Raw genomic sequence first — 25,224 nt, 5'->3', positions numbered from 1 at the left:
GCCAATAGTGGTAGATGTCTATGCCTCAAGTATTGCATAGCTATAAGTTGTTGTTGTTGTTATATAATACGCCTTTATGTAACATCTACGTCCCTTTACCTTTCTTTGCGTAGCCCCGATAGGTGGCTCTAGATGTCCAAGCTTTGAGGTTTATTTTACTTGAGGACGCGAACGAAAAGAAGCGTTCTAGTCGCAATCTGAGAAAAATCGTAAAAGAGAGAGAGAGGGAGAGAACCGCTTCTTCAAGACACAAGATCCTACTCTCGTACCATTCACTCTATCTTTTCGACTGTATTTTTCTTTATCCCACCTCGTCCCAAAACATGTAGCACGTAAAACATGCACACAGCAATATCGCTGTCGCGAAAATGGAAAGGTGAGCCTAGAAAAAGAGAGAAAGAAAAAACCGCTATCGTCGCGCGCGCGCGCACCGGGAGTGGTCTCGCCTCGGATTTCGTCGTCCTCGGCGGTCTTAAAATTTAAATCTCATTTATATGCTAAAAAAGCATTCGGGATTTTCGGTTCGCGCGCGCGCGCGAATTACCCAGCGAGAAAGTTTTTAAAAAAGTAGGATAAGAAAAAAAAAAAAAAAAGAAAACGGTGACAACGATAGGATTTGCCTGGAAAGAAAGGTTTTTCGCGTGCCACTTTCGTGCTAGCTTTATACGCTTCTTCTTCGTAATTGTCTTCCGGAACTTTCGCACGCCCCCCGTTCAGCTTTTTTTTGTTCTTTTATTTGCTTCCTAAATCCTATCGACACGGGTGGAATGCAGATTATGTACAACGACGGCGATCTGTATGCGGGACCTGACCGAGGCTTTCTGCTTTTAAAACACAAATCATCGTTTTTCTATTTTCTCCTCCGCGCGCGCAGTTTTAGATAATGCCGCGGCAGCGTATTTGAATGCGGCCTACTATACTCTGTAGGGCCGTGTGGGGCGTGCGGGTCTGAACGTGCATGGCAGTGAAGATGGGTGCACGGGATTGGATTCTATATGGCTGGTCGGTTAGTGTGACAGGCTTGGGTGTGGGTGCTTGTCTTGTTTTTGGAGAAGGAAGGCTTTGAGTGGAGAGTTATGAACGGTGCAGGGGGTTAAGACGATTTGTAAATATGTGCACGTAAAAGTACGTGAATAAGGACGAGAATCTATTGAAAAAAAAAAACGGCCGTTCACCAGTTTTTAGGGCTCGTCCCCACATTATGCACACTAAGAAAAAAAAAGTGTAAATGGAGAGTAGCTAGAGGTTTTACTCCTTTTTTACTCTGTTGGAAGCGTTCATACTGTACTGGTATTCTTTACGGACGGGGTTACTTTTCGAAACTTGACTGACTCTTCAGAACGGATTTACCATCAGGGGAAAAAGAGTAAGTGGGGAGTAACTCGAGGTTTTACTCCTTTTTCACTCTGTTTGAAGCGTTTTTACTCTACTGGTACTCTTCACGTACGGGGTTTCTTTTCGAAACTTGACTGACTCTTCAGAACGGGTTTACCATTAGGGGAAAAACAGTAAATGGGGAGTAACTCGAGGTTTTACTAATTTTTTACTCTGTTGGAAGCGTTTTTACTCTACTGGTACTCTTCACGTACGGGGTTACTTTTCGAAACTTGACTGACTCTTCAGAACGAGTTTACCATTAGGGGAAAAAGAGTAAGTGGGGAGTAACTCGAGGTTTTACTCCTTTTTCACTCTGTTGGAAGCGTTTTTACTCTACTGGTACTCTTCACGTACGGGGTTTCTTTTCGAAACTTGACTGACTCTTCAGAACGGGTTTACCATTAGGGGAAAAACAGTAAAAGGGGAGTAACTCGAGGTTTTACTCCTTTTTCACTCTATTGGAAGCGTTTTTACTCTACTGGTACTCTTCACGTACGGGGTTACTTTTCGAAACTTGACTGACTCTTCAGAACGGGTTTACCATTAGGGGAAAAACAGTAAAAGGGGAGTAACTCGAGGTTTTACTCCTTTTTCACTCTATTGGAAGCGTTTTTACTCTACTGGTACTCTTCACGTACGGGGTTACTTTTCGAAACTTGACTGACTCTTCAGAACGGGTTTACCATTTGGGGAAAAACAGTAAATGGGGAGTAACTCGAGGTTTTACTTCTTTTTTACTCTGTTGGAAGCGTTTTTACTCTACTGGTACTCTTCACGTACGGGGTTACTTTTCGAAACTTGACTGACTCTTCAGAACGAGTTTACCATTAGGGGAAAAAGAGTAAGTGGGGAGTAACTCGAGGTTTTACTCCTTTTTCACTCTGTTGGAAGCGTTTTTACTCTACTGGTACTCTTCACGTACGGGGTTTCTTTTCGAAACTTGACTGACTCTTCAGAACGGGTTTACCATTAAGGGAAAAACAGTAAAAGGGGAGTAACTCGAGGTTTTACTCCTTTTTCACTCTATTGGAAGCGTTTTTACTCTACTGGTACTCTTCACGTACGGGGTTACTTTTCGAAACTTGACTGACTCTTCAGAACGGGTTTACCATTTGGGGAAAAACAGTAAATGGGGAGTAACTCGAGGTTTTACTTCTTTTTTACTCTGTTGGAAGCGTTTTTACTCTACTGGTACTCTTCACGTACGGGGTTACTTTTCGAAACTTGACTGACTCTTCAGAACGGGTTTACCATTAGGGGAAAAACAGTAAAAGGGGAGTAACTCGAGGTTTTACTCCTTTTTCACTCTATTGGAAGCGTTTTTACTCTACTGGTACTCTTCACGTACGGGGTTACTTTTCGAAACTTGACTGACTCTTCAGAACGGGTTTACCATTTGGGGAAAAACAGTAAATGGGGAGTAACTCGAGGTTTTACTTCTTTTTTACTCTGTTGGAAGCGTTTTTACTCTACTGGTACTCTTCACGTACGGGGTTACTTTTCGAAACTTGACTAACTCTTCAGAACGGGTCTACCATTAGGGGAAAAAGAGTAAGTGGGGAGTAAAGTTTTGCATTTCAGTGCCCCTTTAAAGCTTGCTACTGTTGAATTTGCATCCAAGGGATAACATATTTTCTTTTACGGCCACCTTCCGACAACAACAACAACAACAACAACTTTATTTGAATGATGATGAGTGGGACGCGCTGTCCCCCCGATCAACGTGTCGCCAAGCCTTCCGACAATTCATTGTTCTATCGATTTCTGGAGCGAGAAACGTATTACAAAACTGCACGCATTCAACTCCTTATCGTCTTCAACAAGCATGCACGGCACATGTTCTGAAAAGACTTACATACCCACGGAAAATGTTAAAGTGCGCGTCCACAGAAATTATGGACGCCCGTTCTTCACGTGCCTCGCGTATAGGGAGATCGCGCGCGCGCGCGCCGCTTTCTAAGGAAGCCATTAGCGCGTGCAAGATTGCGCCCTCCCGCCATCCGAGAGCTGATTTGTGCTTCTCAACACGGCAGTTCGCGGTTTTGAGTCGAACACCGTGAATGGAAGGAAGGATTTTTAATTGGGTCGTTTGTTAGGACTAGCTCGGCGCGTGATAAGCTTACTTTTAAAATGGCGGACACGACAGCAAAGCCCCCCCCCCCCCCCCCCCCCCCCCCGCCTTGTCTCTCCCCCCTCCCCCTCATGATTCATTAAGATCGGTAATCGACGACGTGAGCTGAAAACAACCGCGGAGGGAACGCCATGGCAAATGGACGCGCATTCTTGTAAATGTTGCAGTAAAATGAGTTTTTCTTCTCTGCGAGAAAACAGAAACGAAGAAAAAAAAAAAAAAAAAAACTTCGGATGCTTCTCTCTTCCCGGCTCGTCAAGCGTTCTCGGATGCCTTTGGTATTCCATGATCGTTTCAATTAGGAGCTCTATATATTTTCCGCGAATTCCGTCTGGTATAGTACGGGATAAAATAACGATGTTCCGCGAACTTGCGCAAAAAGGGGAGAATGTTAGTCGAAGCTGAGCATATTGGACGAAGCGTAAATTTCCTTCGGTGATGAGAGACACTGTCTCGTGTCGCTTAGAGGATCTCCTGTTAAATTGCGTAACCCCCAAGTGTCAAGCCCCTCGTGTGCGGGGTTTTTATGATTTTCGAAATCTTGGGTTAAAGACCGGGGTTTTATATAAGAAGGTGTGAAACAGGGCAACATCGGGCGATATCGTATGAAAGAGAACCGAACCTCACAATCCCTCTGCTACTCCAGTGTTTAGATGGCCATAAAAAGTAATGAGGACTGATTGATTGATTTTATTGATTAATTAATAGAGAGCAGATGTCCTGGTGACAAATAAATAAAGAAACAGCACTCCTAAGCGTGACCGCGACTGCTGCAACGCGTGGGCCTTTTTTCCTCATGGATCTTTTCCCCCCTTGGATCCTTTTTCCTGAAATCTATCCGACGGGAAAAAAAGGTCTATCGGGAAAGAACATCCTACAGGGTCACGTGTCGGAGGAAAAAAGACCCAAACAAGAAAGAAGATCCATGCGACAAAAAGATCCATAGGGAGAGAAGATCCACTAGTGGATCTTTTTCCCTATGGATCTTTCCCCCTTTGGATTCTTTTTCCTGAAATCTTGCTCGAGGGCACAGCGCATCCCACCCATCATCATTCAAATAAAGTTGTCCATCACCACCACATTACCTCACAATCCCTCTTCTACTCTAGTGTTTAGCCATAAGCAGTCCATTGTTTGGCCATAAAATTAAAGGTAATTAATTAATTCATTCATGTCTGGATCTTTTTTCCCTATGGATGTTCCTTCCGTGCGGATCTCCTTTCTTGTTCGGATCTTTTTTTCCCTCCGTCACGTGACCCTGTTGAATGTTCTTTCCCGACGGACCTTTTTTCCCGTCGGATAGATCGATTTCGGGAAAAAGGATCCGAAGGGGAAAAAGATCCACAGGGAAAAAAAAGGTCCACTCGTTGCAGTGTAGTCGCGGGCACGCTTAGACGGGCAACCTCACGGCTATCGCACTGGGGGATCGTGCCATCAGTGCTGGACAGCTCGGCTGTGTCCCCGCCCGCTCTTCTCCTGAGGACATTAATGGCTTGAGACATCAGGAGCACGTGATCTAGGGTCTTGCACCGGCGTCGTGCACGTCTCCGCTCCCGGCGTTGAAGTGGGTGCTCCTCCAAGCGCACAAACACACTTCACACCTAATTAGTGTCACATTTACCGCGCCCTGTCCGTAGACCGTAGGGCTAGCGCTTGCCCTAATTGGCAACGCCTTTTGGAGAAAGCCATGGTCAGGCGGACGCGTCCTCACCGGTGCTTGTGGTAGAATGTCGAAAGCACGGTCATTAACCTTTCCCGAAATGATGTGAGTCAAATGTCGCGCGACCTGTCGTCAGCTGAGGTCACTTTTGGAGCGAAGTATTTGCTAAGTTAGTCATTTCGTGTCCCCAGACCAGTTGGTAATGCACGCTGTCCATGTCTCTTAAACAACAACTTTTTTTTTATGCTGCTGATGATGATGGGGGAGTTTCATTGCAAAGAGCGATATCCTATTCCTACCCTACTACCCTTATTGGTACCCTGCTCTTAGTTTGCTCTTCTTCATCATGTTTCCAGTAAGTCAACATGCCCTGCATCGTCTTGTACCTCTATCACATATGGAACAGAATTGAGTAGTATAAATTGGATGCAATTGAATTCTTATTACCCACTTTGGAGACAACATCAATACACAATAACAAATTGCGTTGTTGAACATTTTGCGCTGCAGACGCTTCAAGATCAGAACCTTGCACACCTGTTCAATATTTGTCAGCATGATGATCGTGAGTGTTGATTACTTGATTGAGTAAAAACAACTTTCTAACCTAGCTCTGAGAGCTCGTCATATTCCACGAATTGAACGAACTCAGATCTGAGCTGAATTGATTGATTGATTGATTAGAAAAAGAAAAAAAAACAAGTGGAGATGTTAGCCCCAGAAGCACTCGCGACTGGTTACTCCATTATTGAGTGGTATGCGTGGCTGTGATAGTATCACAGGCTTGTGACACAATCACGCCCAACTTGAAGCAAACTCTGATGGAACAGCCCGTATACCTCGAAAAAAAAAAAAAAAACAAGTTGAACGATCCCTCGCGGACCACAGCCTAAGCCGCGAACCTTAAAACATGTATTTGCATACAGATGCAGAGCTACGTTCTGAAGATGCATGTGAGAGCTGAGACCAGCAGTACCCGAAAGGTTACTCTGGGGAGCCATCGTGGAAGTGCCAGGCGTGGCTCCGTAAGTGTTCTGGGTTCGGAGGAAGACTGAGCCCACAAAGCGAGATCAGTGTATATTGCTCCGTTATGAGTTCTTCTCCGACCGTGAATATGGGGTTCTTCAGACTTTGTGTGCAGGACGTAAGATACGTGGCCCTTCTGTCGTTAGAGATATGGATGCGAGTGCAGCGAGTCATTTAGCGTTGCTCAAAGCAAGGGTTCAAAACGAAATCCAATTCCAGTTCGAGATTGTGTGTCCCAACTGGCCCGTATAGACAACGAGCCGTTCAGCTTTGCCGCAGTCTTGGGTCCTTGTTCTAACCCTGTGCAGCACTGTCAGTGCCTGCACTCATTCTACTATCTGTTCTTCACTTACTTAGTGCATTTACACAAAAATTTGTGCCTTTCTGGAGTAAGTGCATTGGTCTAAATGAATGTTACAGAGTTGAGACTGCATTTCACGCTCCCACTTCATCATCATTAGTTATTTGTTGTTGTTGTCACGCTATGTTCTGACGGTACCAGGTAACAGAACCAGGTAATCATAATTCATGCGCATGAATGAAAATACTTCGAATCAAACAGTCAACCGTGATATATCGAGTGATACCAAATCTTGCGAGATGCATAGGGCACAATTCCGCAAGAAAGAACCGAGAACTATTTCGTCCTCAGTGTGGGTGGAAAATTGCTAAGCTAGCTAAGTTATATAGTCTTATTCCATCAGATTGACGAGTTGAGTTGAGTTGAAAAAAAAAATAATAATGGAGAAATAGGCACTCATTACGAGAGCCGGCTTCTCCAGATTACATAGAAAAACAAAAATGGCTAACTACATATTTACGTAGACTGTTGCATTCAGGAGACCATCACCGATGCTCAGTGACTCTTTGCAGTCCTGGGGAGTAAATTCGAGGTTATGGGTCTAAAATGGGGAGTAATTGCAATCTAGGGGATATAGAAGCTGCAATTACTCCGCGTTTTACTCATTTTCCTTCTTCTTAGAGTGTGTATACGATCCACTAAAAACCTCTGATTTCTCCAAAGCGGTTGACAACCAGATAAAGGCATACGCCAACAAACGCGCATCAGAAGTAGCCGTACTCAAAATAAAACGAGGAAATTCAACCCTAACGCAACATTTGGCCCAACAATTCAAGATAGTTACGAACATGGTTGTATCCGTTGTGCTGTTGCCACTTCCCTCCACAGACAGTGTCTTTGTAACGAGAGGAGCCACATTCGTTTCTTTCCACATTAACGGCGAACAACGCTAATGTAAGCAACATGTGGCGCCGCTTAGCGTCGGTCACAGAGAAGAAGTCTCTCCCCCCTTCCGTATTTTCTTGCTGGCGTCGGGGGCTGCCGTTTTGGTATTGCGCTTCTTTGTCGCCGACGACACACTGCTGATGCCCGGATGATATGTCGCCGGGACTGGCTGGCTCTGATTTATTCCTCGGTCGAGAGGCATCCCTCCTTCGCGCCCCGTTTGACAACCTCATGAAATTTCATGGTCACGTTCGCAACTTCAAAATTCGCGACATTTTATGGCGTCGCGTCTTTACGCGTTCTTTTTTTTTTTTTTAATATTCTTGCGCCTCATGTGTATGCGTAATAAAGTGGGGGCGCTGTAAATTATTCCACGTTATGAAGGTCTTTTCTGTCGTTTTCCCTTTGTTTTCTCGGTGTTAACGGAAAAAGTTTTTCTGCTGCGATTCTTGCTTTTCACTAAGCGGTAAGAAGCGCGGTACCGAAAGGCTTATGAAATAATTTGTAACGAGATAACGTGAGGCGTTAAAATGAAGTAAGATTAAACAAACAATGTCATCTGGGTTTGTGAAACGTTATAAAAATGACTGAAACGCGTACGGATAATATGTTTCATCATGCAGCATGTAAAACTGTACTATGCCGAAAGGTAGTGTAACGATATATATTATCAAGTTATCATACCGCTTTAACACAAATGTCGGCACAGCTTCCTGTGAAGTCGGCCCAGGACACACGATCCCACCACTGCGATAGTCGTGACGTTACACGCCTGAGCGTGGTCGACTACGGCAAGCAGTCCCGTCACTACCACCACCACCACCACGACCACCACGACCACCACCACCACCACCACCACCACCACCACCACCACCACCACCACCACCACCTTATCAAGTTCAGCTTCATTTCCTTATGAGGCCGCACCAGTTTGTACGTTCATGAAGCCCGTCATTGATTTAATTTGAATTCATTTCAAAAAGAAGAAGAATATGGAGATGTTGTCCTAACTCTTCATTTGGGAAGGCTGCTCCAGCACGCTTAGGGTAGCGGGATTAGGGGACATGGGGCCTTGGGGCCCCGTAGAAGGTTCGACCGAACAATGTCAGCATAAGTGCTCCTGGGAGGATATGTGTTCCACGTGAGACCTGAGAAGTAGAACATAGTTTGCCCATAGGCAGTTGGTCAGTCACCGAGCAGTTTTACTAATTGGAGCACCTTTTAAAAGGACACTGGATTGGATTGGATTGGATGGGATTGGATATGAAAGAAAGATATGAAGAGGTTAGTCTCGACCCAGTCAGGACTGGCTACTCCAAAACGCGTTTGTGGGTGAGCCAGAAGAATGCGAAAAAAACAAACAAACCTCAAAGAGGCAGAAGAAAGCATAAAGGAAACTTTCCCGTTCTTTTTTTTTTCTTAATAAACATATCCCCCCATAAAGGAAAGGGGGAAAAAGAACACTACAGTGCAAGAATATTATAGGCACCGTTACTTTGACACCAACACAGAAGGAACGGGAGGAAGCCGTCGTTCGTGCTTTATGAGCGAAAGAAACCGCAATGTAACGTTCTCCCTATCCCTTTCCTTCTCAAGAAGCACGACAATGCGGAGGGGCCTCGGATTGGTCAGCTCAAACGATACCCCGCGACGATTGGACCGTATGCGGAGACCCATGCGAGCGCGCTCCGCATTGTCGGCCTTCACGAGATGGAGAGGGACAGCGTAAAACGCAGATTCTTTCGCTCATGAATCACGAACGGCGCAACGAATTACTCCTGTTCCTATTATGTTGGTCTTAAGGTGACGGGAGGAGTAATGGGGTGCACTTTAAAGGGTCTTTATGCTTGCAATTTTCTGGAATAAAGTGTGGTCTTCAAAGATAGGGTTCTGGTTTGCAGAACTATACTGTTGCTCACTGGAGCCATCACCCGACATTTATTGCACTTTGCAGATTGCACCTAGTGAGCTGCGTCTGTATGTCGTTTCCACGTGATTAGGGAGATTTAGTGAGTCCTTCGTGCCCGCCCGAACCAAACGATCGATTCCGCCGATTCGAAAAGCTTACGGGAAACGAACTACAGAGACGTTTAGCGAACCGGAAGAATCGTTCATTCCCTCATGTCTTCTAGATGGATCTGAGCAGCGACTGGATCGTGGTGGATTGTTCACATGTTTTCTTGCAGTAAGTATAACATATCGTAGTTACTTTCAGGTTTTCCCTTTGCGGATGGCCGTAGTTGAGACGTGTTGCACACAGAGCACATGTTCTGGCGCCACAACTGGACGCTGGTGCGTGTGAAACGCTCTACCGAATACGTTGTTGAATTGCTCGATAGCAAGATCGATAGAAAAAGAAAGAAAAAGCAATTGTAACGAAAAGTTTCCAGGGTACGAACAAGCAATAGGGACCAAAATAGAAAGTTCGCACTGAGAGTCCCACCCGATTTGTTGTATTTAGAGTACACATTGCGAAGAAATGATCTATATATATTGCTATATAGAAAAGCTATTGTACCTACCTTACCGCACAGGAGGTATATGTTTATGACGAAAAAAAGAAGGAAAAGTGCAAAAAAAAAACACACACACACACACACACAAACAACAACAACAACAACAAAAAAAAAAAAAAAGAAACGGGTGTACGTCATCGCCAACAGTGAACATCTGGCAGTCTCACTGCAACTCCGCTATTGCAAACAGCCGGGACGCTTCAAACTGCTTCACGATGTGAATCGGTCGTACGAAACGACTCAGCGCAAGTGGGTCGTTCGTACGAAACCACGCTCCCCACGACTGGGTCAACCATCCGTAATGCGCATGCGCGAGATTCGAATCGGTCGTTTCGTTCAAGCGAAAACGACTCGCTAAAACTCCCTAACGTCACTCATCGAATGTCTCGCATGCAGTGGGGGATAGCGTACTGTACTCAAGCACCGAAACATGCCATGTCATAGCCATCGTGTATATTTGTGTTTATGTGTACTGCATCTCATACAGCAGTATAGGCTTAAGAGTAAACATCGCGTTAAGTGTCTTCTCGGGTAGCAGTACAACATTGTGTGAGGGCACTCACTAGATAGGGCGCATTGTGTGCATTATTTTAGTGGCCCTATTACTGACCATGTCTGAGACCTCCACAGCTACACCGTTAAAAAAGAAAGACAGAACTTCAGTACGTCATATGGCAATGTTTGTGACTGGTAATAGGGCACGTCTCGCACATCATTTCGTATTGATGCAGACGTGGTCGTTTGAACGAAAATATTCCTCATGCAAGCATGCGCTACAAAAAAAAAAAAAAAAAAAAAAAACAGCAACAAGGGAATAAAACCGGAAACGAGGAGATTTGAGGTATTTTATTTTTCCGGTGCCCATGAACAACGAACTGTCTGGGTGATGGAGATACTTAAAGGAAAATATTATGATAGATGCATCAAAAACAACTTGTTGCACCGTAGACACTTGCTTGAATTTTTTTTTAGATCGAGGAGCTCATCTCGTACATTCGGCATCCAGCGTGCGGTATCGAACATGGAGCTTATGAAGGCGCATAACATCAGAAGCCTCCTGTGCATGAAGTTCATCTATTTTGGCATGTTTTTTTTTCTGAGAGATACATCCCTCCCCGCTTTCTTTTTATTTTTATTTTATCCTCTCAAAATCGGTGAATCCACCATCCATCCCGGCGAAGACGTCTTTCCCATCCTGTATTCGTAGAAACGCGCGGGGACGGCTCAGGGATATTGAACAAGCTGCCGCACATGTATTCAATCATTTTCGTGCTTTTATTTTTATCAATTTTTATTTTTACTTCCGGGAAAGGGGGCGGACACTTATACTTTCTTATCGCGCAGTAGTTTATTTTGAGGCGCTGCTTTTTCCTGGGCGCGGCTTTTCAATTTATATTCAATCTGGAATCGACATTTCGCGCCAAAATGTTTTTATACAGTTTACTTTCTGTTCACTGCCGAATATATGGGATGCGAGGCGCAATTTTTGCATGTATATACGGAATTTTCGGGTCATCGCGGAGGGGGTTGATGTGTGTACCGCAGGATTTGCCCCGACATATTTCAAGTTTCGCAACGGTGATTTTGAAGAGTCGAGTGCGGTAGTCTCGAATTGACACATGAGCGATGTGACAGGGTTACAAGAGAGCGTGAGCTACAACACTCGCTGAGCCGTATTTTTCGACGAAGAGTTATTTATCGATACGAGAGGTAACGTTCTAGAAGCGTGCAGAATAACTGAAATATGACGACGAGGTGTCGCATGGATACCGTCTGTCACACCGCAAATCAGCAACGTCGGCTGAGCTATATGCTATCCTGTTGTTTCTGCGTAAGGCATCGTGTGACGCTCCGCGGACCTGGGGTCGTTTACTCGGATTCGAGGGCTACTCTTCAATGTATTGTCAACCTGGGGATTCGTGGATCGCTTGCCCCAGACGTCACAGATATCCCCCCTCAAGCTCAGTGTCTCAGCGATCACGGTCATCGTATATCCCTGCAGTAGACCGCGGGACACTGTGGTTTGAGCGGAAACGAAGACTACGACAAAGCGTCAACGGTTGCCCAACAGTCTTGAACGGTTGTACCAGTAGTGTTGTCGAGAGGAGACAGGGGATCACTTCTGACTGAGCTCAATCAGCCACTAGCTCGCCAGAGGTGGAGTCGGTACATCACTGACAGGTCCCTCATGTATTCGGTGGATCCAGATTTGTCTTTCTTAGTTCCAGACGGTTGACCACACTATTTTACATCCCTCCTGCACAGGCTTCCTCTCAATGTAGTCTTCACTCCCCAACTCAAGTACTGGATAGGATACTGTGACAGCGGCCTATGCTCAAAATGTGGCGTCGTTGCGAACATCCAGCACGTCCTAACAGAATACGGGCTCTACGAAGCGGAGCGGCGGCAACACTGTGCTCAGTTTAGTACTGCTAGCAGACAAGACATTCGACCTGGCTGCAATTCTTGGCCCATGTCAGAGCCACGTTAAACACCGTCGAGGTCTTCTGATGTTCTTGGAGTTCCTCTTGTCTACCGGCTTGCTCCAGACGCTGTAGAGTCATAATCTGCATCTCAATGGCCATTGTTGCTTCTTTCATGTGTTTTTTTCTCCATCTTCCTTTTGAGCGACGGAGCGCAGTCAGTGGAGGACAGCTCGATTGTTGTGCTTGTACATAACTTTAGCCATGTCACGTCGAGACTGGGAGGTACCCGGGTTCGAATCCCGGTGCCGGCTGTGCTGTCTGGGGTTTTTCCTGGGTTTTCCTCAGACGCTTTCAGACATATGTCGGCACAGTTCCCTTAGAAGTCGGCCCAGGACGCACATTCCCCGAGGGCGTGAGTCGTGACGTTGCCCACATACGTGAGGCCGACAACGGCAAGCCCTATCACCACCACCACCACATAACTTTAGCTTCATTCACAAACGTCACACCTAATGTTTCGCGTGCAATGGGGTAGTGTACTGCTCTCCAGCGATGAATCGCCCCTTGTCATAGTCACAATTTACTTGTTCTGTTATCATATCTTATCTCATCCTGGCTACAGTCGTGACGCTGCACACATAAGTGAGGCCAACAACGGCAAGTTAGGTTTCGTCACTGCCACCACCACTACGGACGGCGGAAGGGGGACTGCAGGGGTTACTGTAGACCATCTGAATTTGTGAAGGGGGCGCAAAATTCCCATGGAGGTGAGTATGCGAATAAAATGCCATAAACCTTTTTCCTTCGCCTTTTTGGGACCCGGGCATGAATTGGTGGCGGCGCTGGGGGATGCAAGGGGGCGCCGGTTGGGATCTGGGGTCCCCCCTGAACTCAGGACGTTGCGCCGTTTCTGACCACCAGAGTCACCTTGTGACAATTAACGTAAATACAAAAAATGTCACAAAATGGGCTGCACGGCTTCCGTTTTCAACAAGCCATTGGAGAAAACGACGGCATTCAGGATGATGGCAGGCTACGAGCGCGATATGCAGTGAAGCTCTGTTTTCCCTTCTCTTTTTTCTTACTTTGCATTAAACATATCCCCGTCCCCCCTGTTTTTAGAGTGTATAGCCGCTGTTACAAAAAAAAAAGATCAAAGAAATCGCTGATTTGTGGCTTTCAGCTGACTTTCGATCAAACGCGAAACTGTCGAAAAAAAAAAAAAAAACCTAAGCAAAGGACGCCGTCGCATCATGAACACGAAGGAAGCGCGGCACTCTTTTTCCCGCTTGAAGGGACAAAAAACGGACCACGTCAGAATCGGCTGTTCCTCGATGATGCGTCGAAACCACCTCGAACAACGCACGCTAAACGGGGTGTATGGAACTCAGAAGAGTACGACACAACTACTACCGAGAGAGAGGGAATGAGAGTGCCGCGAGGCAGTTTCCGTGATGCAACCCGCAAAGAGAAGCACCGATTCCATGGCTCGTACCATACGCGCCTTTTCTCTTGCCAATGGGAAACTCGGCTGGGCTTGACAGCCGGGCTCTTGACTTGAGGGCGGATGTCTTTTGTGCGCCATTGTCGGTGTCGACACACAGTTCTGTTCCGTGGTGTCTCCCACTCTATGTGGAGTCCTTTTGCGGAACGATCGAGAGGACGCGATCGTAAAGTGTGTTCGAAGTGCAGTGTTACCGCATAGCGACAGCGATTGATGAAAACTAGGCGAATGATGGAGTCGGTGGAAACGCTCGGATTTTCCAAATGGCTGGTGAACACGTTACGACTTTTAAAGGAAACCTGGTTCAATGGCGTGAGATGTTAAGAGGCACATACAAGATGAAGAAGGGAGAAAAAGTGAAGGAGTGAGGCGAAGCGAAGACGGAGTGAAGAGAGAGATAGGCAAACGAGCCGAGGCGAGTTCCATCTATATAGGGACAGGCACAACGCATAGGGTCTCCAAGAGCCTAAGGGAAGAGGGACGTGAAGAGGGGCGGTAAAAAAAGAATAGCTCTGTAGGTTTTTTTTCTGGATTTTCTGAGGAGAAGGGGGGGGCGAGTGAAGGGGGTTTCAATACGGGGGTATAGCGTAATTCGTCTGGTGAGTCGTTCAGTTTCTCACTTTTTTTTTCTTTCCTCTCAATTGAGTTCAGTTCAGTTCGGTTCACATTCCTTGCTTTTTCATATTTTTAGTAACGACATCGCATGTGCACACTACAAAACAACAAACAAAAACAACAACAACAACAAAAAGGAAAGAAAAAAAGAAAGAGAACGGGTACATTGGGGGAAATATTACAGCTTCTAGTCTCCGAAATTGCAATTATTCCCCAAATTAGCCCTCTGTTCTTGAAATTTACACCGAAGCACTATATAGTTCCGTTTATGGAAATAAACTTATAAGTTCTCTGTTGCACCCAGACACTTTCTGACTAATTTGTCCTTTCATTTTTTTTTTTTCAGGTTGAAAGGCTTATTTTTGCAACATGCCTCTAACGAATGATGAACAGCGAGAGGTGCAACACGAAGTACAGCTGGTAAGCTTTTCCCTAGACTAGATAACTAACAATCTGAAGTAATCCAGCTAAATAGACAGTTTCATGACTGAGATCCGTAGAGTTAGTCGATTGTGATGTGCTCCAACAGCATTGAGTTATTTTAAAGGTATCTCATAAGCATACTGTCCTTCAACCTGCCACTTTTGCTACCTCACATTAAAATTCGAGTAAATTTCAGAAATTCCGGTACTGCTGCAAGCACGCGCCCACAGCGAGGCTCCTAACCACCGACAGTCCCGAACGACATCGTTCACTATCCCTCCTTTGATTGGTTGAAAAACGGGAGGCTTACGCCTGTTTACGCAGTGATACCGCCTGCAGCACGCAAGGGCTCATGGGAACTTAGAGCGCCGTGAGACATTGCGAGACTGCCAGAGGCAGTGGTAGAAGAACAACAACAACATTCCTGGTGTGCGCAGCAGCAGCGTCAGCCGGGGTAAACCATAACCGAAGCAGACGACAGAGCGGTGTCCCTCAAAGTTCCCATGCTGCTTTGCGCCGCGCGCTTCGTAGCGCGCGCATCTTTTTGAAACCGTCTATTGTCACAGAAAGATGTAAGCCTCGCGCTTTCCACGAATCATGAGTAATAGGAATTAAGTGATAATCATAAGGAATAACAAATCAGGAAGTTCCGTTTTAAGAGAGAGTTTGCACGCGTGAATCAATGTTGAACGGGGCACCGCTGCTTTCTTCTTTCAGAACGCTCTGTTCGCGGTCGTGCAAACCTTATATTTTCCTTCTCTCCTAGTCTGCGCTATCCCAACACCGAGAAGTGTTGTATTTAAACGCATGTATCGCTTTGGGACGTATACCGAGAGACAAAAGTCTTGTCACTGTCAATCTACCGCGACGCGAATGGAGAAGAAAACTGCAGCTCCGTGCCAAAGCCCGCTGCAAAGCAAATAAGCTTTCTGTGCTTGTCCCGTGCTCTAATTAGATTCTCCGTGTCCTAATGGCCGAGGAACTCTCACTCGAAAGAACTGTTCTGCTCCGTTTCGATGCAAAAAAGGAGAGAAGAAAATGTTAACTGGCTTAAGGATCCCCTTTCTTTACCGCTTCTTCCTCCTTGCTTTGCTGGCAAAGAAAGGTGCCATTAGTCGAACAGCAGCCTAGCTGAGCTAACTATCATCATTTCACGTTAGGAGTGTCATTACGCGCTCTGAAAAAAAAAAGAAAAAATAGAAAGCTGCATCTTTTTTCACTGTGCCAAAACACGTTTAAAAGCGGTACGTTTACAGCGCCATCTTCCGATCTTGGTCTTTGGGCGCCCCCATTCATTTCGGTGCCATTTTATAACTTCTTTTCTCTTCACAACCGGTATGGACGGACCTACACGACGTTCACGGCGTTATCACTGCATCACTTTACTAAACGAACAGAAAGTATTTGGGATTTCCAGGGATGTTCCTACACGGTTGCTACGCTGACTGAGTGGAAACTGGAACTCACGATACGAAAGGACAAGATTATCTTACGCGTCACCCCACCAGCATAATATGGTTTCGCACTAGGACCTGTCCAGTTCTGTTACGAGCATATTTTGCTATGAAGAGCAAATTCACTGACTGTGTCTTGCCTTCACTGACTGCAATTCGTCTAGGAATAGGAAGGTAAAGTCGGCTTTACCGCAATATGTGTTATTGTGCGACGAAGCACGCTTTACAGAGGTCATGATGGTGGTGATAACGATGGGACTGATTGCCGTAGTCGGCCACGCCCATGCCGTGGGCAACGTCACGACTACTATGACTGGGAGAAGGGGGGATCGTGCGTCCTGGGCCGACTTCAGAGGGAGCATGCGAACGCCAATCCCCGTAATGCTCGCCAGTGCACAATCACGGACTACATTACCACGCGTAAGAAGGACGCCTGCAAAAGGTTGTACTTAATGGGAAGTAATTGTTCTGAGGCCTCAGCGTTACCAGCCTACCGTAGGGGTTAGTGCATTCGACCGGCAATCAAGAGGTGCGTATTGCAGCTCCCACAGCTGTCTAGCGTTTTCGACGACGACCATTATGCGATCTTGAAGTTGTGTTCTTCGTGAAGGAACAGATGCACCAACGTAGAAAGTGCGTAATCTATAGGCACCGTAGAACTTTGCTGAACATGTTCACACCCTGTGAGACGTGCTCAGGAATCAAAGGGCTACTCCTGCGCTCGTCAAGTGGTTGGTCTCAGTATCGGCTGGGTTCCAGGGCAAAATCTGCCGGTGGGTATCTCAAAGTACATGCTTGTTTCGGTGAAGAAGTTCTGTGCGAGAGCCACGCTATTTCGAACACAGAGTGGTACTTGTTCTTCTTCTGGGCTTTGTTCGAAATACCGGCGGCTCTCGCTCGGAAGCTCTTCTTGTGGAATAGCAAGCCTGCATCAGCATGGCTGACCTTCCTTCTTTTTTCTTCTCTTCTTCTCTCTTTCTCCTAATAAACATACCCCTCTTCTCTTGACATTAACACACCGGTTGGCTTGATTTTAAACATTTGATGCGTGTTTCGGAATTTGGCAAACAAAAAGAAAAAAAAGAAGAAAAAATTACGATCACTTCAAAATACTAATATTATTATTATTATTATTATTTTATTTACCAGAAGGTGATTGGGACCAATGACAAAACGCCACTGTTTCCACTATATTACTGCCTCCTATTCTTCGATTAAGATCTGTCTAGAAACCTGAAATAAAAGAGTTCATTAATAAACTTTAGGTTATTAGTCAGAACCTAAGGGTATATAACCTATAGTATGTATAATCTATTCGTAAGTATGTACGCCTTGCTGCTTAACCCGTCTTCAAGAACGGCATCAGTGCTGCGCCCATAGCTATTTCGTTAAAAAAATGATTGAATAAAAACAGACACCGTCTACGATTCGTTGATTGATGTCTTTTAATTGTTTTACCATTTTCTTACATGATACAGTGATAGGACCGCTAGGCAACCCTGTATTGAGGTCCTATTTTGCATCAAAATATACCGAAACTGACGCAAAACATAGATTGCGCAATACCACGAAACATCATCAATACAATATCATCATCATAATCATGATAAAGAAAGAATGTCACATCACATCCGAAAGCATGACTTTGAACATGTTAAAGCTACCTACTCCCCAACTTCTATTGACAGCGTGTTCGACTTCTTCTGTTTAACGTCTCTCGAACACTGGCACCGTTCTCTATAGGGAACATGTCCATATATACTTAAAACGAAAAAGAAAGATTTTTTTCTTAGACATGTTCACGTCTAGGGAAGAAATAAAGAAGAAATAAAAGTAAAACGGAAGCAAGAGATAAACAACTGCGCGCACACTGTGAAGTTTTGCTCATTCATAAAAAAAAAAAAAAAGAAAGAGAGAGAGAGAGAGAGAGAGACATCACTCTCCGTGGCAGGACTACGAGATGCTCCTCCTATTGCAGCGCATGGTTGATTTGCTGACTTCCACCCGAGCTGAAGAGTTATGATAGGTCTTCACGCTCAGTCAGGGCTGTTGTCGAGGACGTTTGTTTCCCTTGCAACATCGACTCGCGGGCGAAGGCGTGCTGGCGACCTTTCCGGGTGTCTTTTTGTTATCGCCTGCTTGGGACTCCGGTCACGTACGCCTCGCTCCACCGTGAGCCATTTCGTTCCGTTCTCCGAGAAACCGTCATAATGATTCTCTTTCTGCTTCTAGCACGTCACTCCCCACGCATTTCTATTCGAACTCGGAACGATTTCTGTTTTATTGCTGGAATTTTAGGGAGAGAAAAGAGTTTTTTTTTCTTCTCTCGCTTAGTCGGCGTAATTGCGTAGGAGAACAATAACTTAAGTGCTTTCGTGACAGCTGGTATAAATAGAGAGAGAGAGAGACAAAAAATGCGGTAGAAAGGTGCCTTTCGTTCGTGTTTGCTATTGTGAACGTCAGGTGTTTTGATGTTTACAGGCTTGCTTTTTCTCCCCTTGAAAAAAAAAGACAAACAATTTATTTCCCTTTCCATCAAGGATGGCGGCAGGCCTGTATTACATAAAAACTGTGAATTGAAAACATCCGCTGACCGCATGTAGATGGCAGGGGCAGCATCCAATAAAGGACATTTATACATTTAGAGGTGGACATACATTATAGCAATACAGCAATACAGCCATGCAATGCACTAAACACAAATACATTATATTGTTCTACATGAATGATGACAACAAAAGCATATACCGTGAATGTTTGTTTTTGTTTTGCAAGGTGCTGTATAATGCAATCTGCATCAGAGCACTGCACGGGCTCGGGCTTACCCGAAAACCCGAGCCCGGCCCGTGGGCCGAGAACACCTTTGTTTTTGCGTGCCCGGGTCGGGCCCGGACCCGTAAATTGCCGGGCTTATATCGAGCTTGAGCCTGTGTTACCCCTCTGTTACTTTGTCACGGTCACATTTTACACCCTATACACTGGGCCGTGGCGGACAGCCTGTGAATTTATCGGGCACGGGCCGGGCCGGGCTTGGGCGCGTAAATCAAAGGAAAGGCGGGCACGGGCCGGGCCTGTGCCTAAAAATGCGGCCCGTGCACTGCTCTAATCTGCATAAACAAATGACATGGCAACGAAACATAAACAACTTAGCCTACAACCGTATATTTTCAACCTAATATACACGCAACAGTTTGAGTTGAGTTGATAAGAAAAGAAAAAAAAATGGAGAAATAGGCACTCATTACGAGAGCCGGCTACTCCAAATCACTTAGGAAAACACATATGGCTATCTACAATAAAACCAACGAGTGACAAAGACTCTCAGTCAGTTACTCACACACGCTGTCCACGCACACTGTCCACACACAGTCAGTCACACTGTGTCCACCAACTTGGAGTCTGCGCAAAATCGGACAAACGCCTGCATGGCGTGAAACTGATGGTCGGGTGTCCAAGGGCCCAGAACCTTAACAACATCAAATGGTCTGCCATCCAGCCGAGCTAAGGAAGCTTGTAGAGATTGTCTGTGTTGCTGACACCGTGGACAGGATAATAAGATATGTTCAGTGTCCTCAACAGTCCCACAGGTGTCACAGTTGGGTGAATCCGCCTTTCCAAGCTTGTGAAGAAGACGTCGGCTGTAGGGCACGTTGAGGCGGAGCCGGTGGTAAAGTGACGCAAACGGCCTAGGGAATGATGTCGGAAAAGTAGAAGCAAGCTCCGGGTCAACGCGGTCTAGCAGCGAGGCGCGAGCCCCGCCAGAGAGCCACTGTGCCTCAGCCAGTTGGCGACACAAAGCAGTCAACGTGGCCCTAGCGTCGGACTTGGTGGAATAGTTGAGTCGTGACGCACGCTTCTGGTGTGCTCTGCGTGCCGCAGCATCAGCCGCATCATGCCCAGGAAGCCCATAGCGGAACGTATGTGATCCGTAGCGTGTTCGAAAACGTGGAGACTGGTAGAAATCCAGAGAACTGGTAAGGAAGCATGAAGGTGGAATTGCCTCAGGACGGGAGCCGCCGATCTTTCGAACGGAGACTGTTCTTCTTCTGGGCACCGTCCTCAGCATTGGCATGGTATTTAAACTTTCTAGGTTTCTCTAGAACGAGTTTGAGTGACTGCGTCATTTTTCACCAGCTATGTATGTGCTATGCATCCACATCACTTACCTGTGGCAATGTCGCTCGAACAGTCAGGCAGAAGCCCATCCTTGAGGCAGGAAGACTACAGCTTATTCGCTTTTGGGTGCGATTCAAGAATTGCTACAGTCTCGACGTGCTCCAAGTAATTGAAATAGACTATGTCGGTGTGAGTCTCTTGACGTTGAATTGGATTGACCAGCGCGTGCACCTTTGATAGTATTCCGGTTTGCAATGACGCACACACTCTTTGTATACGGCTGGTGGTGTGGTGAGCTATAGTGACAGATTCATTTTTCGTTACGTTTATACTAAACGTGCACTAGAGTGCGCTATTGTAAAACCGTGACGCAGCGTCACGGTTTGGTCACGGTTACCGTGCGTCTGCGTTTGAGACTGTGTCCATGACAGGTCTGAGACTGGGTTGTGACATACATAGCTAATAAGAGGGTTGAAGCGGGGTAGTTGGTTGAAGTACATACTTGAGTGGAACTGCATTAAGGGACGCGGACAAGAGGGTTATAACATAAACGACTGGAGACCTGCAGACTCGCAACTAGCAGAAGTTTAATGGAAGGAGACAAATATATGCATTACACAAGGCAAACAACCAATGCCTTTTGTTATCGCTCCACGTGCTACTACTGTGTTGCAATCATCACTTTCCTTAACTCAGCTGGAAAGATATTTCCTTGCTTGTTAAGATTACACGTGGGAAGGGCTTTTGTTATCTCTCCACGTGCTACTGCTGTGTTGCAATTGGTTATTTGCCTTGTGTAATGTATATTTTTGTCCCCTTCCGTTAAACTTCTGCTATTTGCGAGTCTGCAGGTCTTCAGTCGTTTATGTTATGTAACGTAGTTATACAGATGTGGCTATTAAACAAGGACGAACACAACGCAAACCTCACACCTCCCTCTGTCTTTTCTTCAGCTGCTGTTATTAAATTACAGTGTCTGTTTCGCACTTTCGCTCAAACCTAGCATCCAGCACAGGGCCACGCAGGGCATTACAGTTCACCCTGACGGCCGCCCTACATCGCGTTGCTCGGGGGTCAGTCAAACATCCGAACCTCATCTGTCCCAACAAACAACTCTTCCCACGCACGCAGCTTCTCTTCTCGCCGAGAAGAGCGTAAGTCTGAAAATAGAAAAGTCAATAAATGCCGGCGGAATCAACAGTTTTGCCAATCCGTCGACTTCGACTTGTAGCTTGGCTCTCTCAGCCAGCAGACCATATGTGGGATCTGCAGATTCCAACTCGAAAACTCCCCCCATTGCTGGTGATGGTGGTTCTATGCTAAGAAGGACAGGGATGAGTGGGAGAGGGTGGCAGAGGAGAGTCCACGATGGGTTCAAGAAGAAGAAGAAGGCGGGGGAGGGCTAGGAAAATTAAAAGTGCGGTCGTGCAAGACGCAAGATCGATAACTTGACTGTACCCTGCTGTCGGAAAGGAATCGATGCTCGCATCGTGCACTTCGATTTGGTGCTCAGAAAAGAGGGGGTGTCTGAGGAGGAAGAGACGGGCTGACCTTTCGATCTCATTTCGCTGTCTCGCTTCGGGTTTGACAGTTCGGTTGTCAAGCATTTCGTGCCCTGTTCGATAGTAATTTAGAAATTTAAATCTCGTCAGCGTTATTATCGGCAGCTTCTAGATTGCGGACATGTGAGATGAAAGGCGAGTGGTCGGGTGGGTCATAGCAGCCCTGGCTGTAGAGAGAGAGAGGCATGGTCGGTGGGGCTGGTGAATGCAGAGCAAGCTAATAACTGAGATTTAGAAAAGTATCACTTACTTGACACTATAGAGTGCAAGCAACAGACTCGTGCAGCCAGGAGCGATTTCGTGAGCTGTAGCAATGCTGCGATATGGCTGTACATCAAGGCGTTCTCGGTGGAATTATGCTTATAATATGTAATGCATGAGAGTCCAAGTCAGGCCTGGCAGTCAGTAGGCTACAACTTGATTGGTTGATCAGCGACAAACAAACAAAGACAGAACTCCGGGTTGAACTTACAACATTGTGCGTTCATGTACAAGTAACAACCACAGCTGAGGTTACAGCTTTCTAGGCGTCATTAAAGTTGTAAATGCAGTAATGTAAGCGCTGTAACTTTGTGAATTCAACAGCTGAAATTGCAAATTGTAAGCGCCAGTAAAGTTCAGCCGTATGATCTGTCTTTGTGTCTGTGACAAACCATTGCAACTACACAAATTGCTACTATAGCAAGAGCAGCAACATCATCAATAAACAAACAACTTTATTTTATGATGATGATGATTGGAAGTTTTATCGCCATGGGCGATACTTTACCTTATTATAGCTACGACCTACGTTCCAGTTGGTAAGGTATTTCCATACTTTTGTAACTATCTCGTCGTTATAGGTATACACCAAGTCGCTTATTTCCTCGTAACCTTATCGAGTTGATGAAATTTTGTTGCCCTCACGCTGCCCTAGAAATTCTTCCCAAAATATTCCGCGTGAGAAGGTCATTCTTTGGCCCTCCATTAATTGAAACAAAGCTCCTGTCCTACAGGCTGAATTCATGGCCGGAGAGGAACAAAATGACCTTTTACTAGTTATGCCCCACCTGGTGGTAAGAGTTGGGCCTTCCGTCTCGTAATAAATCGAACAAATTTTGTCCTCTAAACACAGGCGACTGAAACGCTTTTCTATCGTGATCCCTACGGGTATAGGAACCAGAATTAGCCGAGACGAGCCCCATATAGGAACGACATACTATTGACTTTTCAATTCCTAAGGATATACCGTGGGTATATATATCGTGCATAGAGCTTTGGACATATTTACTATACGCACACAGAACTCCTGTTTGCACTGTGTGCTCACCCTATGCAAGCAACAGAAGAAGCTTTTACAATTCCAAGCATGTCCTACCGCAACCAGTGAGGGACATGCACAAATATTTCGCTACAAACACAAACGAAACAAACTGTTTCCTTTGGCTTCTACGCGCGGTCCGTCGCACACTTTCACGACCCGCTTTTGTTTACCCACGACCAACAAGCAACAACAACAACAACAGCAGGAGCAGGAGCAACTTTCGAGCGTTGACCGCTCGCTGAAGCGGTTTTATTTCCCTTCTGCTCGGATACCTGACATTTTTATGGTCCTATAATTATCGCGTCCTCCCTCGTAAAACTCGCGCCTTCAAAAACAACGCGGGCAAACGTTTCCGAAGACGGGCATTTTTATAACCCTTATAAGGGAACTTTTTTTTCCCTCTGTCTCTCTTTTAAATTCTTAACTGTCGACGCTGTCTCACATTGCTTTCTGGCACGCGCGAAAAACTTGGCGGGTGCGCGTCACATTTGAATGAGTCGTTCGCTACGTTTTTCTTCTTCTTCTTCTTCTTTCTTTCTTCTCTATATTCAGATGACGGCTTTGATTTATTGCGCATAGCGAACCGGAAACCGATTCGAATGAATGCGTGAGGTGTTTCTTTTCTTTTCCGATTTTTCCTTCTCTTCTACGCCATGTTTCATTCATCATTTCTCTGCCCTTCTTACTTTCTCTTTCTCCCCCGTGCGTTCCCTTCTTCTATTTTGGCGATGCTTTGGCACCTTCAGCTTATCAGTGCTCCTTCCGATATTGATCGCTCTTGGCGCTGCTTTGGAATGATGGGAATATTTGTGTGCACGCTAGAACGAAGCTTGACTTTCGCTGGGCCCGAGAATTAAAAATAAAGAACAGCGGGGGGTTCCGGTGTTACGAGGAGTCCGGCATGTCAGCGCCTTCATTTGTTAAAGTGTATGCGACATGTCGTATCCGGTATTATTTCATTCCATTTATTGTTCTTTTCTCTCAATTCTTACTTATGTGCAAACGCAAACGTTTTGCTACCGAAGGAAGAAAGACTTCACCAACGCAGCCCTGAAGGATCGAAAGTGCTAGCCTTTCCGCTTGGTTTTTAAACGTGGCAGGCTACGTGAGCAGCGAGGTGGTCAGTTTGGGTTGTGAATTTATTTCGCGCAGTCCCTGTGCTCTTGAGACTCCAGCTTGCAAGAGTTAGAGGTCCGAGAAAGCCGCTAGCACAGAGAGGCATAAGTTCTACACAGTTGGTGTGCGGTCTGAAAGTGCGCGCTCAAGCCAGTGTGTGTCGTTGATTGTCCTATAGAGATATTCGCCTTAGTACACTACGAATCGTCGTTAAAGGGGCGCGATACCCTTCAGCCTCTATGAAACTGCACATAAATTCTTACATTCCATATTTTTTTCTTTCTTGAATCAATCAATGGATCGTCTTAAATGCGTGTAGTGCGGGGATATGTTGTCCAGTTTGCGTGAAATATGTCTGATGTGATAGATTTAAGTGATTTTTTAGTACTTATTGAAGCTAGATTTTCGACAGCGCTCAGAAGATAACAAACAAGTATTTTATACTTCGTTCACCTTTGCGAACAGTCACAAAATAAAGATGCTTCAAACGAGAATTCTAGTGGCGTTAAGCGTCAGAAATCTGCATCTAAAATCAAGATATCGTACGATATTTACAATATTTCGTCTACGTTGAACCAAAGCTCCTACGCTATTTTTTTTTTTTTGATCAGCTATGGTTATTTCAGCAGTCTCGCTAATATTTCAGACTCAAGATATGTGAAGGGTGTAGCGTAGTGACATTACAGATAACACGGCATGCAGGCAAGAAAAGCTGGCGGACGAAATCCGTACTATCCGTAACGCCCGTA

The 25,224-nt window shown here is 45.7% G+C and overlaps 1 protein-coding gene across 5 annotated transcripts in view; it reads left to right on the top strand.

The window, feature by feature from the left end:
- The window catches only part of LOC135366738 (leucine-rich repeat-containing protein 15-like), a 584,634-nt gene that overhangs the window by 134,689 nt on the left and 424,721 nt on the right, over positions 1-25,224 (top strand). For all 5 annotated transcript variants that reach the window (XM_064599600.1, XM_064599596.1, XM_064599597.1 and 2 more), the window contains one exon: positions 14,848-14,921. The gene's annotated coding sequence lies outside the window, so the exon portion shown is untranslated. The remainder of the gene's footprint in view (positions 1-14,847; positions 14,922-25,224) is intronic.

This window comes from Ornithodoros turicata, chromosome 8, assembly GCF_037126465.1.
Source record: "Ornithodoros turicata isolate Travis chromosome 8, ASM3712646v1, whole genome shotgun sequence".
Lineage (NCBI taxonomy): Eukaryota > Metazoa > Arthropoda > Arachnida > Ixodida > Argasidae > Ornithodoros > Ornithodoros turicata.
This window is presented reverse-complemented; position numbering and strand designations above follow the sequence as displayed.